At 42.5% G+C, this 16,730-nt stretch overlaps 1 protein-coding gene across 20 annotated transcripts in view; it reads left to right on the plus strand.

Annotated features, from left to right (window-relative positions):
• The window catches only part of MAP3K13 (mitogen-activated protein kinase kinase kinase 13), an 83,979-nt gene that overhangs the window by 12,378 nt on the left and 54,871 nt on the right, over window positions 1-16,730 (plus strand). For 9 of the 20 annotated variants that reach the window (XM_082319786.1, XM_082319790.1, XM_082319787.1 and 6 more), the window contains exon 4: window positions 7,173-14,581. The exons of 5 other annotated variants lie outside the window; for them this stretch is intronic. The gene's annotated coding sequence lies outside the window, so the exon portion shown is untranslated. The remainder of the gene's footprint in view (window positions 1-7,172; window positions 14,582-16,730) is intronic. 6 more of the 20 variants (XM_082319774.1, XM_082319777.1, XM_082319780.1 and 3 more) reach the window with 4 other exon arrangements.

Below are 16,730 nucleotides of genomic sequence, written 5' to 3' on the forward strand. Positions count from 1 at the left end.
GTCTGTCCCTGATATGTCATCACTTGTGGGCTCGTGGGATATGAAAATGCCCCAGCATTTCTGGATTAAATTCTTGTCTCATTGGGAGAAAAATTTGCCACCAATTTAACCTGAATCTTGACTAAATACGGACAGTTGGAACCTTGGGCAAAGATTCACAAACTGGATGATACTGCCCAGCCAGAATCAGTTGCCATCCTTACTTTCTCTGGGAGAGGGAACATTTCCAGTGCTGGATGGCTGAGACCATTTTGGGGGAGCTATCCAGGCCACTAGAGACAAGAGCTGTGGAGGAGAACTGCATAAACTTTTAGATACTCCTTTGCTTTTACTGATACTGTCTTCAGGGCATTGCTTATCCCCTTCTGCCAAGGGGAGCTCTTCCAGCTATCCCTAGAGATGCTTAAAGAAGTCCGGCTAATCATTATCTCTTTTTTTTTCTGGAGATCTTGAGGGTTTCATGTTATAAACTGAAAGCACAATAGATGCAACTTAGTTGTGGTACAAGTAGTGTAAGCAGCCTGAGACACACCAAATTTCCTAGAGGAAGATCCATCAGATTCATCCTCACATTCAGTTTATAGCTGTTGTCAATGTTACAGCAGTGGATTTGACAGCTTGGTTGCTAGATGTACGCAGGCTTTTTTTTTGATGTTTCATTTGCTGTGTTGGGAATCATTTGTTTTGCTTCAACTGGATGTGAAATATTACTGCTGGGGACTGATAGGATTCACTTAATGGCAAAGGAGGCTGTACTATCAACATCAGCCTGAGGCTTGCTGTTCTTAGAGCTCTTTTACACAGCCACTGCACCGCAATTAACTCTCCATGAACAAAACTTCAGGAATTCCTGATCTGGGACCTCACTGTGCCAGGAGGAGTCTGCACCCCACTTTTGTTAGAGAATAAGTGTCCAGACTGAAAGCCACTGCACACTTTTATTAAGATCTGCTATTAAGAAAATCAGTTTTGGTAAGCAGAGCACATCAAGTTGTCATTTAGTTAAGAGAATAAACTAAAAACCTTTTATCACATTTAAGGTGAACAGGTGGTATTGCTTCATATTCCTGTGGTGTTTTTTCCAGCTTACCAAGTAAAACAATTCTATTTTTATGGTATATTTTTCCTACATTTAAATATTGTGTGGATGTATTTAAAAAAATATTTAATTACATTATGATCATGTGTAATGATTAGATACTGATTAGTATAAAAGAGGTGCAGCATTCAATTCATTGTAAATTTGCCAGGTAGCATTATTTGTCTGCATGTTGCCTTACCAAATAAGAAGATAATGTTTCTCAAGCACATTACACTTGCCATCTTGAAACAGAATTGCATTTCTATTAAAATAATGCTCCCAAGTAAAGGAGAAGTTTAGCATTAATGATAAGGTCGATGGTAAACTTTTACTTAGTTCATTTAGCACTTGGCATGGTCTCCATTCTCTGGTGCATCAGCATTGCATTATCTGTTATTTTGAAATAGCTGTCTTCAGAAAGGTGCTCAACTCCTGTGTTCAGATATGTTATCACAATTTATTTTTCCTTGAAATCTAAACACTGTCTTTTGAGTTGATGCATCTTTTTAATCTCAAGCAAAGTGGAGTTCTGGTCTTATCTTTTTAATTTACGCAACCTTGATAAAAGCAGCCAGGTTATGCTGGAGTCAATTTGATGATAGTAAATTCCTTCTATTCTTCTTAAGCCACAGTGAAAATGAAATAAGCTAAATTTACTGGCTGTTCTTCATGCCTTTTTGTCCAGTGCAGAAGAAAATTAAGCTATTTTGACCTTTCTCTGGCATGTAGTCAGTGAAGATGAGGGCAGAGAAAGGCTTTGGAAAAATAAATTAAGTCGATATTGGTCTTTCTAAAATTGTTATTAATGCACTCCAGCATGCTCCAATTAAAGTCACAGCCTGTGAAGGCAAGTGCAGGCAATCTCAGCCGCTATTTCATCTACGAACGTGGTAACTTGGTTTAAAGTTTTTGTTCCTATCTTTGAAGCGCTGTGTCACAGAGGTTTTGACGTAGTGGCTCTGAGCGGGTGCGCGGCACCTCATGCCAAGCTTTGTATCACACTTCACCTAGAATATGCCTGCACCGCCAGAAAATCAGCTGTGCCGAATCCGAACAGGGCTGGCTGAAATCATGAAATACATGGATCAAAAAAAGGCTTGCAATAAGCTGGAGCATTTCAGACTTCAGCACTGTGCACATATCTTTGCAAATACAGTTGAATACCTTTTTGTGAGAGGATCATAATTCTTTATGAAAATGGAGAGAAATGGTGTCTCCTGTAAACACTACTAGACACAATACTGCTGAGATTAGAAAAAAAAAAAAAACAAAACCAAAAATAAAATAAAGCCAAAAAGCCCCACCCAAACCCACTTGCTGATCCAATGGATGTACCAGTGTGCTATACTGTGTATTTGCTAATGGCAAGGGAGGCTGGGGAGAGCTTCAGTTGCCAGTCCTTCTCTGTGTTTAAGTTGAGCTGACCTAGTCTTTATCACAGTAAGGGCTGCCAGTTCATTCTCCCAAAGGGGTCTTGTAGAAGAGGTGGCGAGTGTGGCAGCTCACGGTGCTGGGGACTGTTTCATTAGTTCGTGACAGGGATCTGTATGCAAACTGAAGCCTGCTGCTGGCAGGTACCTAAAAGTGTTCTGTTCCTGTGCTGATGGTGGGGGAGTTAGGATAGATGCAGGTGCATCAAATGGAGTGTGTGTTTGCATTGTCCATTGTAGCTGTGACTTCTGAAGTAAAAACTGAGTGTGCATAGTTTAACACCCAAAAACTGATAGTGCGTGTGCTGTTACTTTGTAATGTTTCTGTAGTATTTGAAGAACAGAGCTGTGTGCTTTTAAATTGGTTGTGTTTTCTCCTGAGATGGCAGTTAAGAGGATGCTTTAATGTTTGCTTGACAAAGTGTTGCAGCAGTAGCAGAGGATATTGTATTCTCAGTCTGTGTAATTTCAGGTCTAACAGTAACTCCTACTTATGCTTTGGTACATTCCTGCTTCTCCGCTGTATCTTTTCTAGACAGCTGTGCTTGCACTGGCTGATGTATCTAAGAAGTGATTATACTGGTATCTTTATTTGCTCTGCCCTGTACTGATATCAGCCTTCGGCCAGCACTCTGTTTCCAGCGTCAGGATGGGCAAAGTGAAGATGGCAAAATGAGCTGGTGCTTAATTCCTTGCTTGTGGATGGGGGAGTATTGTGCACTGAGAACCTGAACAGCGTAACTTAGTGGTGAACTCGAATCATGGTTGGTTGTTTCAGGTATAGACTCCAGGAAATTGAAACCAGCCCTGATTTTGCCTGAGAGAAGAGTTTCAAAACTTAGGTAATGTGACTCAAAGGAAAGGCTTTTCTGGATGCACTTTTCTTCTAGAAAGTTATGATACATTTATCTAGCATGCTGTCTCTTGCATTTAAAATGATTGGCAATTTATGGGAAGTGCCATCTGAAAAATGCAAGGAATTTGCTTTCTCACAGTATATAAAAGAAAGCTTCACTTTATTGTTTCTGCACCAGAAGTGGCAAGGCTCTGTAATGGAGTTAGGATGTATGCCACTGCAGTTTTTCATTTTGGTTTACTCTGAAAAGAGCTCATATCTTCAGAGGTACACATGTTGTAGTTTGAAAACTGCTACTGCTGTAGTTGAGTTGAACGGAATTCTTAATTACATTGCTGTGAAAAATGGGGTTGTACTTTGCATCCTTTAAAAAAAAAAAGTTGATGCAATGGTATTGATATTGGGCATTGGATGATATGAAGTTAAAGTCAGAGTTTGAGAAGAGTATACCCTGCCTACTTAAAAATTCCTCCCCTCCATTTTTGGGGAGGTGGGTGTGCTAGCCTAGATTAAGACAGGCCGAGGGAGCAGCACTGTAGCCAGCTTTTGAAAGTCAGGTCTTTCGGTTTCATGCCTAAACTAGTAGATACAATTCTATATTTTATTAGTGTGTGATATTCATTATGACTTCTATTCTTAAGTTTTATTAATGCTTCTGCATATTTTTTAAAAAAGATGGGAAAAAAACATCTTGCCTAAGAAATAGGTATGTTTTAATGTTGGGTAGAAATTTAGCTTATTGGGACCTCTTGGAATGAATGCTGTTAAGTGAACTTTGCTATGTGTAGCAGTGAAGAGAATTTTCTGAATTTTATTAACACTGAAGGATTTTTATGCAAAAAGAAAGTACATCTATATATGGCTATAGACATGTCCAGTAAGAATGGACAATTCTATTAAACCATGAATTTCAGGGAGTGTTAGAATGGTTGCCTGGGGCTTCAGTGTGATTTTTCAGTACTCTGGATGGTTAATACAGACTAGCCTAACTGCTAGGACAGAGAAGCCCAGAATAATTTTCCTTGTCCCAGTTAAGTCAAGAACTATTAGAGCAGTGGAAATAAGGTTTCAACAAGAGGGGAGAAAACGGTGAGGGAAGTGTCAGCTCTCACTCTTGCTAGTGAGAGGGGAGAATACACAATTGTACCAGAAGTTAGAAAGGGAGAAGAGTGAGTAGCAGTTACCAGTGAAAATAGAAAATAGGCTAATGTTGCCAAAGTGTATAAGTGGATTAGGAATGATTTTCACTCTTCCTGGTGCTTTAAAAAAAGAAAAAAAAAGCAAACTGTATGAGTAGTTGCAGTAAGATGTGCAGGTCAAAGGAGTATGTGATTTTCTTTGACCTGCATGTTTGTCAAGAAAGGCTTCTTCTCTGTTATCAAGCTTGTGCCATTACGAGTCATTTTTCTCCAGCCTAGTACCACCAAATGGCACTACAGTGGCTACACAGGAGACCTACCATGATCTGATGGCTTTGCTTCCCCTGATGCTGGGAGCAGGGAAGGCACAGCAGCTAAGAAACTCTACTAAACCCCTTTCACTGTCTAGCTGATACTTAAATGTTTGGCGGAGTGACATCAAGTACTTCTTAATGTGCCTTTCTCACCTCCTTTTCCTAAGGTATTATATTTTTCTCCTGCCATGTGTTGAGATACTTGATTGTGATACCGCAATAGAAGTAAAATTTCTGAGCAGCATATTCCCTTGAATAAGGACCAGGAGCTTGAAAGGTGGGCTTGTGTGAGAGCTATCTGTAACTTTCTCATTGCAACAACCTGTAGTGACATACTGGGAGTTACACTCAGTAAGCAGAATTTCTAGTCTCTTTTTGAAGCGTGAGTGTAACAAGACAACTGGAAGGAATGAAAGGGTGTAATGTAGAAGGCCAGGTATTAGACAACAGCCCCACATGTGGCTGCATATGTGAAGGCAGTTTGCTCAGTAGCCACGACTAGTGACCACTATGCTTCTTGGCTGTCAGCCTTCTAGTCCTAGTCAACAATCAATAGACTACTGTTAGAAGAAATGATGGGGCTCTTCACTAAAGGAAAAGATATTCTCGTCAATGGGTTTCTACAAATGGGTTTTGAATATAATAGTCCTGAGCAACTAATTTGCTTGTTCTGTCCTACCCTTAGCCCATTTTAGGGATTTTCTGTGTCATACTCTTACCAGAACAAGAAGATACACCAATGTGTTTAGGCCTGCAGGAGGTAATACAAGGTCTAGGCAACAGACTTCCACTGCCTGTGTTTCCTTGTTCTGAACTGATAATCCGTTTAGAGCATGAGAAACTGCTCTCACACTTGGGTCCCCTCTCTCACTCTCCCTGGTCTACCTTTTTCAGCTTCAAGGTTAGTTTCTGTGGTTCTCAGGTTAAAATACGTATCCTCCCATGTAGTTGAGATTCATTATCTGTACAACACATTTGCTCTTCAACTATTCAGAGCAATGAGGCTATTTCTGTAATGCTTCCCAATGAGGCATATGGGAAGAAAGAAGTTTGATCAACCTGTTTCTTACACAGAAGAAGATACAAGGCAAACCCAAAGGGGAGGCAGAAGTGAGCATTAAGTGTTCTTTCCTTCTCAGCAAGCTCTTCTAATGTGCTAAAGAAAATTGTCCTTCATGTCATCTCAGATGATTATATTCACAAAATCCAACCTAGAAAAATCATACCTGTATTAGGCACTAATCATCTACAGTCGAAGTCTTATTTTGTGCCTTTATCTTGATTACCTTTGTTACCTTGGGCACTTGGCTGGAGAAAAAAGCCGCATCATTCCGATTGCTTCATGTTTTCAAGATTTTTTTTGAGAGAAAATATTTCCTGAGCTTTGTTCAATCTCTGAGGTAGAATTTGGTCTTTCTGGGAATCATGAGAGATCAAGTGATTTCCTGGAGCAAGAGCGTATGTACTGAAGCTGCAATAGCAAAGACCTTGATATCAAAGGCCACCTGCTATTGTGCTCCATCTCTTCAGCCTTAAAGTTCACCAGGTTATAAATTCAACTTGTCACCCTCCTATATAATGACTAGCAGTTCTTCAGCAGATGAACAGGACAGTTTCTCAAGTATTATTTTGTATTTATATCCCAGCCAGAAATCTTCTCCTGCAGAAACGTTGGTGTAGTCTTCACAAGGCGTACCGAGTTGTCTTTCAGCCTTCTTTCTGAATGCTCCTTTTACTGTTTTCTTGGTCTTCCTGGGGACAGTCAACAAATCCATGTTAGCATGTAGCTTTTACCTTCAGGTTTGCAATGCAGCTTACACAGATACCTGGTAGGAGTAGAAAAAATGTCCCACAATAGAACTTTAATAGTTTTTTTCCAAAAACTGCTTTATATTGATCAGCTTGTGTGAAGAATTTCTTATGAAAAACTTAAATGAACTCCTGAACCCTTTCTGGTTGAAGAAAATGGGGAAAAATGTCTGACAGTCTATTGATATGGCTGAACTTCACACACAGAGAGAGCATTGTTTAACCTGTATTTTCTGTTCATGGTGTGTATTTTACTAACTGTGCTCAGTCAGAAACGCATTCCTAGCAAGCTGGGATTGCATTTTTGGAGTGAACTTTATCAGTGTTGTTAAACTGATAGAAAAATCTTGATTAGGATCACTGTCCATGTGGAGGTCTGCAGGCCTGTGTTTCACCTCTGATGCTTTGGTCATATACCTTTATGTGGTATTTCCTCACTCTTGAATCTGCGACATAAAAGACAGAGCATGTTTCCAGTCATTTTGCTTTTAAGTAGCTTTAGTAGTTGGGTATAGCTGTTCTAAAATATTTTTTTGCTTTCAGCCTAAACACAGACACAGTGGCCCCTTCAAAGCTACGCAGATTCAGGTATTGTGGTATACGCAAGGTGCAATCATTTTTTTGTTTTTTTGTTTTGTCTGCTGTTTGGCACAAGAGAGACTCCACTGGCCCCCAACTGCTGCCAGCAATTAAAGACAGTTACCAGTCCCCAATGGGAATAAATGTTTTCAGCCAGTATTTACAGCTGGTTCTGTCCTGGAAGAATGTGGCTACTGCTGCTGTTGTCAGCTGGAGATGTAGGGAGGCTTCCTTTTGGCTCTTCAGTGAGAAATAAGATGTAAAATATAGCTCTGGTGGTGGCTGTTAGCTTTTACTGGTTGCCTAAGAAACACTGCAAAAGGTTTTGCATAGCTATGGCTTAAACTACTTGACGTATCTGTGCTTTCTTCTGAGACAGAGGGTCCTGATACGGGGAGTAACCATGGTCACCTTGATCCTAGCAAGGAGGGATCCTCCCTGTAGTTGAATGTCACAAAGTATGAGTAAGGCTGAGTCTCCTGGTGGTGTTTTGTGAGTCTGTCTGAGAACTGCTTTCTTGGACTGTTCTCCCTTCTGCAGCCTTTGTATGAGGGCGAGGTCATCAACCAGTGTTTGGTAAGATATGGGATAACTGTTTCACTTTCTCAGTGCCATCTATCTTGTATTCAGAGTAAGAGAGATTTTCTCATAAGAAAAAACAGCATGATTGTGTTATAGGACATTGCAATTATAGTAGAATCATATCATAATGTGTCAATGTAAATATTTAATGTTTTCTGTCATTTGAGTAGCATGGCATACCAGCATTTTAGTTGTCATCTGTACATTTTTAGTATTGGATTTGGCTTCTTTCTCCAGAGGCCTGCAAAGGTCACTGTTCTGCAAGGAGAAATCATAGAATTATAGAAGTGTTTAGGTTGGAAGAGACCTAAAGAGATCATCAAGTCCAACTGTTAACCTAGGACTGCCAAGTCCGCCACTAAACCATGTCCCTAAGCGTCACATCTACATGTGTTTTAAATACCTTCAGGGATGGGGACTTAACCACTTCCCTGGGCAGCCTGTTCCAAAGCTTGACAACCCTTTCGGTGAAGAAATTTTTCCTGGTATCCAATCTATACCTCCCCTGGCACAACTTGAGGCCATTTCCTCTTGCCTATTGCTTGTTACTGGGGAGAAGAGACTGACCCCCACCTCGCTACAACCTCCTTTCAGGTAGTTGAGAGAGCAATAAAGTCTCCCCTCAGCCTCCTCTTCTCCAGGCTAAAGAACCTCAGTTCCCTCAGCCACTCCTCTTAAGCCTTGTTCTCTAGACCCTTCACCAGCCTTGTTGCCCTTCTTTGGACACGCTCCAGCACCTCAATGTCCTTCTTGTAGTGAGGGGTCCAAAACCGAACACAGTATTCGAGGTGTGGCCTCACCAGTGCTGAGGACAGGGGGTTGATCACTGCCCTAGTCCGGCTGGCCACACTATTCCTGATACAAGCCAGGATGCTATTGGTCTTCTTGGCCACCTGGGCACACTGCTGGCTCATGTTCAGGTGGCTGTCAACCAGCAACCCCAGGTCCTTTTCCACTGAACAGCTCTCCAGCCACTCTTCCTCAAGCCTGTAGCATTGCTTGGGGTTGTTGTGACCCAAGTGCAGGACTCGGCACTGAATCTCATACAACTAGCCTTGGTCCATCGATCCAGCCTATCCAGATCCTTCTGTAGAGCCTTCCAACCCTCCAGCAGATCGACACTTCCACCGAACTTGGTGTCATCTGCAAACTTACTGAGGGTGCACTCAATCCCCTCGTCCAGATCATCGATCAAGATATCGAACAGAACTGGCCCCAATACTGAGGGAGTACCACTTGTCACCGTCCACCAACTGGATTTAACTCCATTCACCACAACTCTTTGGGCCCAGCCATCCAGCCAGTTTTTTACCCAGCAAAGAGTATGCCTGTCCAAGCTGTGAGCAGCCAGTTTCTCCAGTATGAACTCAAGTTGAAGGGGCTGTGACCTGTGGATGAGTCCGCACAGGAGCAGGACACCCCAAAGCGTTTGTGACTGTGATAAGCCCATGCCAGAGCAGGTACATCTCGAAGTGTCTGTGGCCATGGTTATGTATGTGTCACAGCAGGTATACCTCTGAAGGGACTGTGGCCCAAGGATAACTCCATGCTGGAGAAGGTACACCTTAAAGCAGCCGTGGCTGTGGATAAGTCCATGCTGCAGCAGGTACACTTTGAAGCATCAATGGCTGTGCATGAGGTCATGCTGGAGCACCTCAAAGTGTGTGGCCATGGATAAGACCATGACAGAGCAGGTACCCCCCCGGAGGGACTGCAGCCATGGGTACAGCCATGTTGGAGCAGGTTTACTGCAGAAGAGACTGTGGCTGTGCGTAAGGCCATGCTGGAGCAGGTATCTCTCTGAAGGCATTGTGGCCCATGAAGAAGGCCACGCTGGAACAGGTGCACCTCAAAGTTACTGTGGCTGTGGATAAGTCTATGCTGCAGCAGGTATACTCCCGGAGAGACTGTGGCTTATAGATAAGGCTCCTCTTGGAGCAGGTAAACCCCTAAGGGACTGCAGTCTGTGGATAAGTCCAAGCCAGAGCAGGGGCAAGGGGAGGAGTTCATTGCAATGTTAAGCCGTATAACCTGGCCCAAAGGGACCAGGGGTGGAGATTGTAATGGAAATACCTTTAAATTGTTGTAACCTGTGATTTGAGTTGGATGTTATAGGAATTACTGTAGCAGGAACCACCCGAACCAATGGAGGACAAGCCTTACAAGAAGCAGTGCAAGTGCAGTAGTGACCTGACCTGAGCTGGATTGGATGCCGGTAACTCCACACAACACACTACCTCTCTTGTCCTGAGTGACCACGATAACAGATGGAGCCCCAAGTCATGGACTAAATGAACTCAGTGGACATTTTACAGGGATTTTACAGGGGTGGTCCGTAGACTAAGAGAATGATATCTGTGTATTTTATCAAAGGACGAGAAGGGTGGTGGTGAGTAATGAGAATGTATTGGATAGTGTGAGACCTGAGCATGACGTAAATGGTATGGAATAAGGGGTGGAGAGTGTGCTGGTTTTGGCTGGGGTAGAGTTAATTTTCTTCATAGTAGCTAGTAGGGGGCTATGTTTTGGATTTGTGCTGAAAACAGTGTTGATAACACAGGGATGTTTTAGTTATTGCTGAGCAGTGCTTACACAGAGTCAAGGCCTTTTCTGCTTCTCACCCCACCCCACCAGCAAGGGGGCTGGGCGTGCACAGGAAGCTGGGAGGGGACACAGCCGGGACAGCTGACCCCAACTGACCAAAGGGACATTCCGTACCATATGACGTCATGCTCGGCATATAAAGCTGGGGAAGAAGAAGGAAGGGGGGGACGTTCGGAGTGATGGCGTTTGTCTTCCCAAGTAACCACTATGTGTGATGGAGCCCTGCTTTCCTGGAGGTGGCTGAACACCTGCCTGCCCGTGGGAAGTAGTGAGTGAATTCCTTGTGTTGGTTTGCTTGTGCGCACACAGCTTTTGCTTTACCTATTAAACTGTCTTTATCTCAACCCATGAGTTTTCTCACTTTTACTCTTCTGATTATTTCCCCTATCCCACCCGGGGAGGGGGAGTGAGCGAGCGAGTGGCTGGGTGGTGCTTAGTTGCTGGCTGGGGTTAAACCACGACAGGTGTATGTGGAAGAGCCCAAGGTGCTGTCTTGGCTTTGCAAGTTTGTTGCCAGCAGCTAATTGCTGTGAAAAAAAGGCTTCTCATGTGGGTGTACTTGCAATATTTAATTGTGTCCTTGTACCTTAGTTGAGGCTGTGCTGTGGGTTTGTGCTTCTTCATTTTTTTTTTTTCCCCACTACCTCAGGAGAGAAGAAAACTACTTGTTGGAAGAGCTTCTGAAACTCATGGTTGCTTTCTAAAATACACTCCCAACCTTGAGGACAGTGCAAAATATGAGAATACTAGTGTATGTGTTTTTAAGTCTGTTCATACTTTTAAAAGATAAAACCTATACTCATTGATGACCTACACTTGTGTGGAGGTTTTTCAGAGGCTGGACAAATTTCAATAGGCTCTGTAGCATTTGTCGTTTGCTATTTCCTAGCTTGCCAGTGTGTTCAGCTATATGAGGCTCTCGTATTGGAAGTGAGGAAAGCTAAGCAAAGGGCTTTCCTGCTCTTATTTGATGCTTGTCCATTCAGTACTCGGGGATAGCTGGCTTGGGATAAGTGACATAATTCTAATAAAATACAGTTATGCTGCTGGGGTGAAGTCTAGGTCTACTCAAACCTTTGTGTTTCATTTTTAGCAAAGCTACATTTCTCTTTAGAATTGGAGACAAGAAGGAAGACTAGATATGCTGGTGGAGATGGCAGAGGAGAGAGAGAGAGGTAGTTGTATGAATTTCACCAAGTGGTCATAGAAGCAGGAAAAAGAATTCAGTTTGAGATGAGAAAGATATAAATAGGGAAAGGAAATAGGCTCCTCTCTGAAGGTGGAGGGGAAATAAGCAGATAATGGTGATCAGGTGACAGTCTGGGGTAGGTAGAGAGCAGGAAAAGGAAGAAAAATGGAGGTGGAGATCTCATAGGGGTCATGGAGTGCATTAATTTATCTTTTGGGATCTTGCATTTTAGGCAGGAAGAAACACTAATTAGCAACTTTTCTCCCCTCACAAATTTATTTAACCAGTCTGAACTTACTGTTTAGAGTGGGATGGGAATAACTCAAGGAAATGATGGGGAAGGAGTGATCCTTGCTGATGGGTTTTATTTGCAAGGGAAACAGTACAGATAGAAAATCAGCCCTTCTTTTAGGGAAAGTGTTGCAAGAGGATCAGTTCCAGGTGGGTCCCTTCTCTGTTTCCAGGACTCTGTGGCTTCATGTTCTTCAGTATTTCCACATGCATCTTCATTCTCTGGTTCTACAGTTTCACATTTTTCTTAGCAGGCAACATGCTGCTTTTAATCAGAGATTTGCAGCACTTGCTGTTTTCTAAGGTGCGGTGCAATAGGTCTTGTTCTCAGGTGATGTTATCCCCAGCATTGTGTCGAACTGTCAAAGCTGTGAAATTGAGGTACCTACTTCAGAGCTCTGTATATGTTGCTAACCCTTGTGCTGCTGTGTTGTGCAGTAGTGAAGGGAGAGAGCTGAGTAGGTTGCTGGCTTGTGCATGCTGCATCTGTAGTGCCAGGTATAAAAATCTCCCTGTTCTTTTTCTCCTATTTTATTTTTATACTTATGTTTTCACTTTGTGTCATTTAGAAATCAAAGCAGGAGTGTGCATTTCAGCAGCAAAAGAACTATGCTTACTAAAAATCTGCTGCTTTGCTCAAATTAAACATTTATGGAGCCAGAGACTCCTCACTGCTCCATCTCAAGTCTTTCAGGCTCCTACAGTGTGATGATTTCTTCTTTGCACTTTGACACAGCTCCTGCAAGAGATACAGTGAAATTATCCTGTATTGGCCTCTCTCCCTTCCAGGCTATCTTTCCTTTATGCATCCAGTTTGTTTTTTCCTTAAACATAACTTATGGGGAGTAGCTGTCGGCATAAGTAATACTTAATATTCCCTGTGAGTTGGAAGATTTCATCCCAGTCTGATGGGCAGAGATCTGGCCTCAGTTATTTGTACCTTATTCTGTTTTCAGTGGTCTATACTAAGGTGGGGTAATTGAGTAGGAGCTCCTTATTCCTCAAACCAGGTTAACACAGTGCTGCAGCATTTTACCTACTGACGCCATAAGCTGTGTTGACTGGCTTGGTTTCTGTGGAGAGCAGTCAGGTACCTTCAAAGGCCTGGATCTTATCCTCAGGCTCTTCTGTGGCCTGAAGCCTGGAGTGAAACCTGGGCAGTGGTTCTGTTTCTTGGGCATGCTGAAAGCGAAGATAACTTTTGCAGAAGAGAGAGTTGTTTCTGGGCCTAGTGAGAGACTTTTACAGGGCCTAAGGGATGTTGCAAGTGCTCGGTCTTCCCTGCAAGAGCATGGTCTACTTCTTTGGTTCAACTTTTTTAGCTTAAAACAGCGCTGCATGGATGCTAAAAGCCCACGCTCCTAAAATAGATCAAGTAGAACAAGCACTTCACTGATGACTCCTCTTCAGGAGAGGAGAGAGAGAAGGTAACAATGAACAGATGGCAGGTATTAGTCATATCACCTAATATATCTGAAGACCTCAGACTCTATCGGCACAAAGGTGGTGGAGGAACCTAGAGGGAATGAGTTCTCCTAACAAACCAGACTGGGTATTAGAGTTGCCTAAGATACAGATAGAGGGTACCTGAGAAAATGAGTGGACTTGCAGCCAAATGAGCTAAACCAAGAAGAGTATACTTGCAGAAGCTCAGAAGGCCCTGGCCAGATCCTGAGACTACTTTTACCTGCCCAGTTTGCAAAGCCATTCCCTTGCATGTTTGACATGTCCATGAGAGCATCATTCCTTGGAGCTCCCATGCTTACAATGCAGTTGTCTCTGCAGAAGGCCCAGTACAAAGGTCCAATACCTCAGAAATAAGTGAATTCTTCCAATTTCAATGTCAGCTTGAATGGTGTTATTCTAGCTTTTGCTGTAATGAATTCCATCCAGAAGCTGCTTGATCTTTTCACATAGTGTCTAAATTGCCAGTGTGCACCTTGCAGTCTAATTTGGCTGGCTCAGCATCCCTTCTCTTCTCTAGGCCGCTGGTAGACACATGTTGGCCCTTGCCCAGTTGGCAGTAAGCTCATAGGAGAGCCTCTGAGATGCTACTGCCCGTTGATTCGCTGCGAACACATCATGTAAATGAAATATAAAATATGTACAGTCGTTTGTACATAAGTGGCTTCCAGCAAACTTGACACTACAGAGCAAGTAGGCCACTGAAGTACCTGCGGAGACATTGTGGGAGAAGTGCATTGTTTCCAGTTGCTTGCTCTGATTGCATTGTTTGTATAATCATTGGCTTCGAAATCAGTCTGTCCAAAAGGCAGCATGGCTGTGGGCACACTAGAGGGTAGGAAGACAAGGTGTAAATGTGGGCTCTTTTGACTTCCCTGTGCAGAGATGGGGTCATCAAGAATCACATCATCAGTCTGATCTCCCCACAGAATGGCTGTATCTTGATTTTTTTTTCCCAGTTGTTTTTTTTTTGTTTGTTTGTTTTTGTTTTTGTTTTAAAATCTTCAGCAACAGAGGCCGAATGTGCAGTCCCCTCCTTTTTCTCCTCTTTTGTTTCATCTTTTTGGCATTCATTTCTGAAAAGCGCTGCTCTGCTGGAGATACTCTCATCATTTTTCACACTTGTTCTCAGACCTCTGCGGAAGCCAAGCACCCTGTGGGCCTCTGAATTACAAGTACCGTTTTGGTGGCACCTTGCATCTTTGGGCTTCAGCTATTGCCGAACACCTAATGAATGTATGAAGTGAGTAAAGCACTTCTGCTGTGAACTCTGCTGATACATAAGGGGTTAAACTAAGCTCTGTTTATTAATGTTGATACTTTAAATTGTGCCAGAATGCTTTGAAAATGTGACAGCGGACAGGGCAGCAGGCAGTAAACACCGTTAAATGACAATACTGTTCAATATTTGCTGTTAATTGAGAGAGGCAGCAGCTGCTGGTATGCAGCTTCAGCCAGGATGAATTAGTAATGAGTCTGTAACTCTGGGTTTTTTTTCTGGTTTAAAGTTGCATCAGCCCTTTATGGTTCAGTAGTTTGCTTGGGATAGAAATAAAAAATCATAGCAGACCCTAAAATAAAGATTTTATTTTGTTTTTGTTTTCCTGTGAGTTGTCATGGAGCTGTGGTGTCAGTGATAAATTTGGCAATATTAATAAAATTGCCTTGTATTTGAGGACTAGACTTAAAGATTTTGGGTTAGCTTTTCCATCCTGTGTGGCCAACAGTGGGAATGTAGCAGGCAAAGCAAGCTTCTCCTTTGAAGGAGAGCAGTTTTGTTGCTTTCTCACTGGCTTCCAAAGACCAGTTATGTTCAAGAAATCAGTTGTGATTTCTTTGAACAGGAGTTTAGGTTCGACTTCCTTTGCTGGACTGCACTGCAGGTTATGGTGTATGAAATAGTTCTGGCCCTTGCTGGAGGGACCCGCAGCAGGAGAGGGAACACTAATTCAACATTTTCCTTGTGCTTTCTTTGCACTTTTGCCAGGCAAATGTGTTGAGTTTAACCTTTGAAAACTTGCTGATAAGCTGTTATCACCCAACAGTTAAAATAACAAACCCTCCCACCTTGCTGAGTTGGGATAGGAACTTCCCAAGGCTTCAAGGCCTGGGTATTGTACAGGAACAGCATTAATCCAGGCAGAGCGACCAGGCTGGGGACAAAGTTTACTCTCTGAAGAAATCAGCCCCAGCTGCTAGTTTCATGCTGTTTATGCAACCTTCCCTGTAAGTATTTATTTTGCACAAAACATTTTATTTTGAACTATAGATGTAATTGTGAGAGTGCAAAGCTGTATTATGGTGGTTAGCAGCATCTTTAACAGATCTTAAGTTGGGCACAGGAAATGAAATTCTAGCTCTGTTGAAAACAATGCTAACAGTCCTATTGATTTCAGTACAGCTCGGCTTTCATCACAAGTAGAAAAATTTTGAAGCAAATAATGTTTTGTTTGTTCAGTTCCTTAAACAAAATCCATCTGCAGGGGTTAGCGTTTGAATCCAAATACTCAGATTTCTGCTGATATTTTGTTAGGATGAGAAATACTAGATTGAAAAAATTCCTTGGGTCCACAGCGATTACATTAAGCAGGAAAAAAATCCAATCACCAGGTGTGTTTTGTAACCCTGTTTCCAGTTTGTATGATTTCTGTATTACGTATGTTTGGGTTTCGTATTTGTTCTGTTCGCATTAACAGTTTTTACCAAGTGGGTAAGTGCATTTATGCATTTTTAAGAGCTTAAATCTGCAATACACCATGCTGTTTTCTATATTGGCTTATAGATGCATAAAGTCTTTCAGGCTGAATCTGGAAAGCAAGTGTTAAAAGCCAAGAGAATACTATAAAAAGTGGTGGTAAATGGAAGTGCAGAAAGAGCTAAATTCATCTGGTAGAAGTAGTCCTTTGGCTCCAGAAGCCCCTCTTGTCTAGGGTACTGACAATTTCTACCTTTGCTAGCAGTTATCAAATTAAGTTTTACAATCTGTCCTTAGAAGGCTCTATTTTTTTCATGTGAAATTCAATAATTTATTCCAATGGCATTCTGCCAACTTCAGGCATCTACTGTCTCATGAAAAGAAGGCTTAGGGGAGACCTTATCACCATGTTCCGGTATTTAAAGGGTGGCTACAAAGAAGATGGAGACTCCCTTTTTACATGGAAAAGACAAAGGGTAGTGGGTACAAGTTACTCCAGGTGAGATTCTGATTGGACAGAAGAGGAACATTTTTCACAATGAGAACAATCAGCCATCGGAATAATCTCCCCAGGGAAGTGGTGGATTCCCCAACATTGGACACTTTCAAGATTCGGCTGGACAGGGTGCTGGGCCATCTTGTCTAGACCCTCCTTTTGCCAACAAAGGTTGGACCTCGAGGTCCTTTCCAACCTGGT

This window comes from Platalea leucorodia (assembly GCF_965183815.1).
Source record: "Platalea leucorodia genome assembly, chromosome: 8".
Lineage (NCBI taxonomy): Eukaryota > Metazoa > Chordata > Aves > Pelecaniformes > Threskiornithidae > Platalea > Platalea leucorodia.